Consider the following 7,675-nt stretch of genomic DNA (forward strand, 5'->3'; position numbering starts at 1 on the left):
ACACAATATGTGCGTGTGCCAGAAGCTTTTATAAACACAGCGTACAGTGTGAGACGGCCACCAGGGAGACGTGACTGTGCAGAGTGTGATAAGTATGAAGTGATAGGTAATCTTGCAAGAAATTGCAAAGGGGGCACTACTGGAGGGCTGGATGATTAAGATCTGATGAGATCAGAGACCTCTCTGCAGTCTGTGATCAATCGGTCTGTCCTTTAAGCGTAGCGGCGGCTCAGTGACACACTAGTTTTAAAAATATACTTAACAGCGAGCGGACCCAGAACTGTGGAAGGTGAGAGAGAGGAAGAGCAGCGAGGCGACCCCGGTATTAAACTGCTGTATGTGTGCATCTTTAAGCTTCACCTGCTGTGACACCAAACCTCCAGGAGCCATCTGCTCCTGTTGTTTTATCTCTCATAGCAACCAGCGGGGCCATAAGGATCCAGCAAACAAAGGCTCCAGACACAGGCTGTCGAAGCAGAGCTGTCATGTCAGGCAGAGGCCATCTTCAACATTTTCTTTTTTTCCCTGGCCACATACTGAGATTAAAGGAATAGCTCATTTTGGGAAAATATGCTTATTGGCATTCTGGTAGAGAGTTAGATGAGACGGTGTGAAGCCAGACAACCCAGTCGCCAAAAAAAAAAAGTTTGTATTGTACATTTTGCAAACGACAGATTGGTTTAATTATTTTGCAGTGAATGTGTTTAAACTTTGTTTCTCAGCAATGCTGTGGTGACATGATGGTTAGGTTTAGGCAGAAAAATCCCTTGGTAATGATTAGAAAAAGATCATGTTTTGGTTTAAATCACCCACATTTGGTAGCACAAGTGGCTCAAATGCTGCGTGGAAATGGCGCTATGTGTTGGTGAAAAACACAGGCTTGTGGCTCAAACGCCACTAGAAAATCTTTGCAATCTGCTGCTAAAAACACACAAGCTGGGTAAAACAAACACTAAGCTCCAAACACAGACGTTTGTGGCTCAAATGGAGCTTGAAAACATTGCAATGAGTTTATGGAAAAACACCCAGGTTCAGTGGCTTAAACGTCACACAGGTTTGGTGCCACATATGCTGCTGGGAAATGCCACAATATATAGCTAAAAACGCCATGTTTGGATAAAAAACGCCCTGGTTAAATGCGTCAAACACTGCTCGGAAATGCTGCCATTTGTCAGTGAAAAACACTGAGTTTATAGCTCAAATGGAGCTTCAAAACACTGCAGTGAGTTAGTGGAAAAACAACCAGGTTAAGTGGCTCAAACATTGCTGGGAAACATCACTATGTGCAGTTAAAAACACCCAAATGAAGTTAAGAAAAACAGGTTTGGTGCCACCAACGATGCTGGAAATGCAGCAATGTGCCGCTAAAAACACACAGGTTCGGTGCCGCTAATTGTGGCAGAAATGTTGCTAAGGGTTGCCAAAAACCAAGACCTAGATGGTCTCGCCAGGAGCCACGCCCACCGCCATCCAATCCATCTCCTAATGTCAAAATTCAGCCTATAGTGTCACATTAGAAACGTTGATATGATACGTATGAAAGGTGCAAAAACAAGGTGTTTGTGGTTTGCAGGATAATGCAAACATTTTCTTCTGTTCTGATCTGAGCCAGAAGCCAATTAGCTTAGCATTTTAGAAACAGGTTGGAAACAGTCTGGCAATGCTCAAATGTAACAAAATCTACCTGCTGCCATCTGTAAAGCTCAATAAAACTCCTTATGCCTGGTTTGTTAAATTTGCACAAAAAGCAAAGTGTATGAAACAATAACTCTCGTTATGTACTCGACTTTGTCTTCAGGAAGTTTTTGCTCCCAGTTAAGAGACAGACTGGCACACAGGCCACTGTGAGATTGTAACTTTCAGCTTCACAGTTCACCAAGCAGCAGCTAAAATATCTGATCTAAACAGACACGACAGATAATAATAAGAAAAATGCAGGTTTCAATATAATTGACTCAAAGAAAAACAAACACGTTATCTGTGGTGACACAAATAAAATCCATTCACACCGAGCCGTTCCTCTCTGTCTTAAAGTAATAATGCTGAATATTTGATGCATCAACACTCGCTTTTAAATCTCTCATCTCGGCTAAAATAGGTCTATTTTGCGCAACCAAATTATCATAAATATCAGCACAACAACAAGTGCCCAAATTACAGCTCCAGTTAATGCGTCTGCATAAGAAACACCTCTGCCAAGCTGCAGTTAACACCATAACACTTCATTTCCTCACGGGCCCATACGACTGACTTCAGCAATATAAAAGTGCTTTGTCTCCAAAAATCCTCCGCAAACAATATCGGTGAGATTCACACATCGACTGGGAGGTTTTTGGAGGTTTTTTTTAAAGGTGTGCATTAGATGGCAAAGGCCCCTGGAAGCAACACAGGGTGATAAAAAAACAAGAGCCATAAGGAAGGTCCATCTGTCAGCAAGTGAGCCGCGGCAAAGAGAGCAGGGAGACACCAAATGATTCAGTGGTAATTTGGTCGCAGGTACAACAGATGTGGGGCGAGACCAGAACATTGTCACTGATGCATGGCAACATCAGCGACATCAGCAACATCCTGCGATGTGGCCCCTCTTCTCCTGTTTGAGTGCACCGAGGCCTGCACACACACACACACACACACACACACACACACACACACACACACACACTCAGAGACAATCTATGCATACACACACACACACTCTCACAGCAGGGAAACCTCCTCCAGACACCCACATGGAGGCATGTTCCAAAAATGCTGTGAGACACAAACAGCACCAGAAGCACAGCAAGAGACGTCCCACAGAGAGGAGAGAGAATAAGAGAGACAAAAGGGGAGGAGGAGGAGGAGGAGGAGGAGGAGGAGGAGGAAGAGGGGGGAGAAAGTGAGAGGAAAGGAGAAAATAAGATGTAACGCAGAGAGAGAGGAGAGAAAATGAGAGTGGGAGAGAGAGAGACAGAGGGAGGATTTATCCCGTCTTAATTAGAACAAAGTGTCGGTGGCATCTTTCATGAGGACACCAGCGGAAACACACAAAACAAAGCTTTGGCTACCGAAACCGACAACAAAACTTGTTCTTTGCTAACCCGTGAAATCTGGACACCTGGGTCTGTGTCTGGACGCTCCGCATGGGAACAGTTTGACCGGTCAGCGGGGGGAAACACTCCTGTTTAGAGATGATCAAGTGAAGCATGTAAACGCATTATATGAACCCAAAGTTTCTCCTCTCCCCCGCCTCCTCCCTCCTTTGGTGGAGGCGAGCGGCGTTGACTGCCTGCCAATGTTGAAAGAGTCTTGATCAAACAGATGCAGCCACGCTTGGCAGTGATGTTCAAGGCCAGTTTCACACCACGGTGGAGGAGACTGGGTGGATGTTTAGCAATGTAGCCTTTTGGCTAAAACTCAGGATGGAAGAAAAAGGAAAGATGTGCTTGTGTGTCTGACTGAAAGTGCAGAGCGAAGACAAACTGGGAGTCCTTAAAGGCTGCTGGTTTAACACTTTCACACTGGGTATTCTGCATTTTTCTGATGAATGATGAAAATTTCAGACACTTTTTTGGGAAAACACTAAATTAATTTTAAAACCTTAAAATATCCTTGGGTTATTGTTTCATTTTCATATAATCACTTTGTAGTGAATCTGGGCTTTGTTTTGGCCCCGGGTCGACTCACTGTGGGGCCCCTCCACACTCCTGATCACGTCTAATGTATCCCCCGCTGATTGACCTGCTATTAATTAACATGAAATTGTTATTGTGAGTCTGCAAATATTGCTCCTCTGCAGCCTTGTTTCACTTTTAATTGCATGGTGTCACACAGAGCTGCACTTTTTACGCAGAGATTTCACTATAGGGCCACTGCAGGGTACCTTTTTGAGGCCTCTGTTGCATTTTTACAGAACCAAACAGTAGCATCATGCTGCTCCAGTGTGTGATTTTAAACAGCATGCCAGCACCGCGGCAAAAAAAAGGGGTGTGATGTTTAATACAACAGCCTCGTCAATATACTTGAGACCACTCTGCCCCCCATTCTCTGATTGTACCTCATATACAGAACAGCGAAGCAGCATATTCCTGCCTTCAACAGGCAGTGTAAAAGTATAGTGAAGGTAAAAGTGCGACTTATTAACAAGGGCCCCAGGGGGATGGGGGCCCTAAAAAAGGCATGGAATGAAAGGTTTGGTTTTGTTTGCATTTTTTTAAGTATAATGAATTTGAACTAAACTAAAATTGGCTGAATGAATCAGTTCAAAGACTTTGTTTTTTTAAATAGTAGAGGCGACTAAATGGTTAAGTCTGCCAGAGCACGAGGATTCCTCTCTAAGGGACTGTTTGTTATTTATGACGTGGTGCAAAACAGGGGAGGCACTTCACAAAATTTTTAAACACAGAACAGGGGGCGTCTGTTGTTTGGAGTGCGGCGGGGGGGGGGGGGGGGGGCGGGGTGGGGGGCATCCAACTTCACAAGGTTGCATTTATTTTAATACCCACTAAAAACCCCCAAACCAGCAAGTGGGTTTGAGAGGCATATTATCTTAAAAAAATCTCCAAAATCACACCATTCATCCGAGCCAGTAACTGTGAAATATGGTCAGGAGGGTTATGCATTTTCCTCCGTACACTGAGAGTCGTTCAGGGAAATATATTTGAAGCTCCACAGAGGATCATAATTTGAAGCTATTTAGCAGAATTTCAAGAGCAGGACCACACCTCAACCGTTACACTTCCTGCATAAAAACCCACTTCTCCTGTTCGACTCTCCTATCCTTCGCCCCTCCATCCCATTCGTCTCTTCCTCTCTCTTCCTGTACTTCACGTGAGGGGGTTTGTCGTGCCGGCATGCTACAACGGATCCCCTGACGAAGCCTCCCCAAGTATTCGACAAAGCAGTCTAAGCCTCACACATCAGTCCCATTTTTTCTTCCAAAAAACTTACACATCTTGTTGATGATGTGGTTCTTGCTAGTGAGATTAAAAGAAGTCACATCCCAGCCAACCTTTTACTCTCATAAATAAAGTCCGTAAAGGCAGCGAAAACCAAGAAAGTGAGTGCTTATGCTGCTCGAGCACCAACATACAACTGATGTCTTTCTCTAAGAGAAACCCAAGTTCCAAAACAAGAAGAAACAATAAGGAAAGAAACAAAGCTGAAATTGTTGAAAAGAAAAGTTAAAGGTGAGATCAAAAGAGGAAGGGCAGGGGGCCCACAGTGACTTATGCATAGGGCCCAGAATTCAGTGCTACGCCCCTGACACATCCACTCTCACCTTCAATCAACACCCCCTCCCTTTATCTCTCTCTCTGTGCACACACACACACCCACGCACACACACACACACACACACACACTGAGTGTCTTCGGTGAGCAGTGTGCAACAATGAGCTGTCAAGAACAGATAATGGCTGCAATCATTTCTGCTTCTCCTCATCATTCGTCCCATGAACTCCTCCGTGATGTTGATGTGATTTTTAAAGCATGACAGCAGCAGCAAACATCGACATCACAAAAGTTGAATTGTTAAAAAGGGTTAATTCTGTTTTTCCATGTCAAACCAAATCTAATTTACAGTTTGGGAAACAGTCAATCTGCCTCTCAGTCGTCTGTGTTGATCGAATCTCTCTATTAGAGTCAAACTGTATATTTTATCCATGAAACGGCGAATAAAATCAATTGTATTTGTAAAGATGTTAACTTTTTTTGGAATTATCAAGACGCAAATTTGATGCGTTTTTACGCACAAATGGAAATCATGGTTATCTGACGTTAGAGCAGCGACATATGTTGTGCGGGGCAGTTGTAGTAAACCTATAATATAATGAGGATTCAAGTCAAATCTGCAGGAGTGAGAACTACAGACAGTCTGTTGTAAAAGTAACATGAAATTAGGATTTATAAAATGACATAAATCATCATGAAGTCAGCGCAAACTCATTTGAGCATCACAGAAAACACCAAAACACCTTTAGGGACATTAAAGAAACGACACTAGTGGGTTTACGTTCCGCAAAACGGTGCACCAAAACACAATTCGTGCATAAAGATAATTCCTTACCCGCGTTTGTTTGTTTGTTTGTTGTTTTCCTTTGTTGTTGTTTATGGTTTGCAGAGCAGCAGCTCGGTCATATGGCTGCAGGCTGACAGCGGACAGCACCGACACACAGCAGCAGCACCTCTGTAGTCCGCTCTCCGTGCGCCACCCCGGGATGTGACGAGCATCCGGACTCTCCTGCTTCTTATGAGGAGCAGAGTCACCACCTGCTCCGAGTGCGCGCTCCCGAGTGCGCGTCCTGGCTGATTTGGCGAGGGCTTGTCCCAGCAAGTGTATATTAATATATCACCGCTAGAATCAGTGATTTATGAAGATGTTTTAGACAGAGATAGAGCAAGATAACTGAAGATCAGACAGATCTCTTAAAAAAAAAAAGAAAAGTGATCCATCGTGATTTTTTCCACAGCCTGTCAAACCCATCACACCAGACATCCACTTTAGTGTCCAAAATGTCCCCAACTGGAACCAGGAGAACTGGAATCAATACAGAATCAGTTTCATCCTACAATAATCTCTTTCAAAGTTTTGGTCTGGGTCTCTTTTTCATAACTGGGCTGCGTGATTTCGTTCTTAAAGGTCCAGTGTGCAGGATTTAGTGGCATCTATAGTGGTGATGTTGTACAACTGAAACTTCTCCTTTGTGCCAAGCATGTAGGAGAACTGTGGCGGTCACTGCATGTAGATAGAAACGGCTCATTTTAAGGTTATGAAAACTCAACAATTCTTATTTTCAGGCGATTATGAACTAATGAAAACACAGTTAGGTTCAGGTTACTTTATTTGTAGGTAGATTTGGTTCGCAGTATAAAGTGTGAAGCATCCATTTAAAAAAACTGTCAGACACCACAGACAACATACAGGATAAAACATGACAAGGTGATAGAAGATAAAACATTTTTAAAAAGTGCCACAGTGCCAATCAAGATGTTAAATATGTAATGAATACCAATAAAAGCACTAAACTACACACCCGTATCTTAAATGAAAACAGTCTAAAACTATGAATAAACAAATAATAAATACAGGCTCCAAAATGATCTTGTGCAAAATGCAATTATGTATATGTATGTTATGAATATCATATACAGTTTCTGTCAAAAGGTGCTCCTAAATCTCACACACTGGACCTTTAAAAAGATATTCCACTGATTTAGCATTGTACTCAAAATGGTATATTCATGCAAACAGCTGCGCCCAAGGGTAGTTCCAGCCAATGATGTTAAAACTGATGCATCATTGCAAATATGCTATTTGGTGTTGGTAATCACTGACAAAGCTGTGGTATGTGACAACCTCAAAATTCAATCCAAGATTCGTTTTTTTGCCTTGTCAAACCTGGTACCCATATTACCCACAATGCAACTCGACCACAGTCAGTGCAGTGATGTCCACAAAAAGGTGATTTGTTGTTTTTTACCAGTTTGTTCTCTCCAGAATCTGAAAGAACATCTCCCAGCTGAAATCTACACAGAACATCAAACTGCAGCTTTCTCTTTTTTAAACAGCTCGGCTATATTGTGCACATTTGTTATGTTGTGATCATTTTTACAGTTTTTCTATTTTTATTGTATGTTTATGTTGTTGACTGCTGCAGTACTTTTACTTTATTTCCTCTCTTATACACCAAACACC

General features: G+C 42.8%; 1 protein-coding gene across 2 annotated transcripts in view; it reads right to left on the reverse strand.

The window, feature by feature from the left end:
- draxina (dorsal inhibitory axon guidance protein a) overlaps positions 1–6,226 on the reverse strand; it is a 31,867-nt gene extending 25,641 nt beyond the window's left edge. For both annotated transcript variants that reach the window (XM_042497361.1, XM_042497373.1), the window contains exon 1: positions 6,047–6,226. The gene's annotated coding sequence lies outside the window, so the exon portion shown is untranslated. The remainder of the gene's footprint in view (positions 1–6,046) is intronic.
- Between the last annotated feature and the right edge of the window lie 1,449 nt (positions 6,227–7,675).

This window comes from Plectropomus leopardus, chromosome 2 (assembly GCF_008729295.1).
Source record: "Plectropomus leopardus isolate mb chromosome 2, YSFRI_Pleo_2.0, whole genome shotgun sequence".
Classification (NCBI taxonomy): Eukaryota; Metazoa; Chordata; class Actinopteri; order Perciformes; family Serranidae; genus Plectropomus; species Plectropomus leopardus.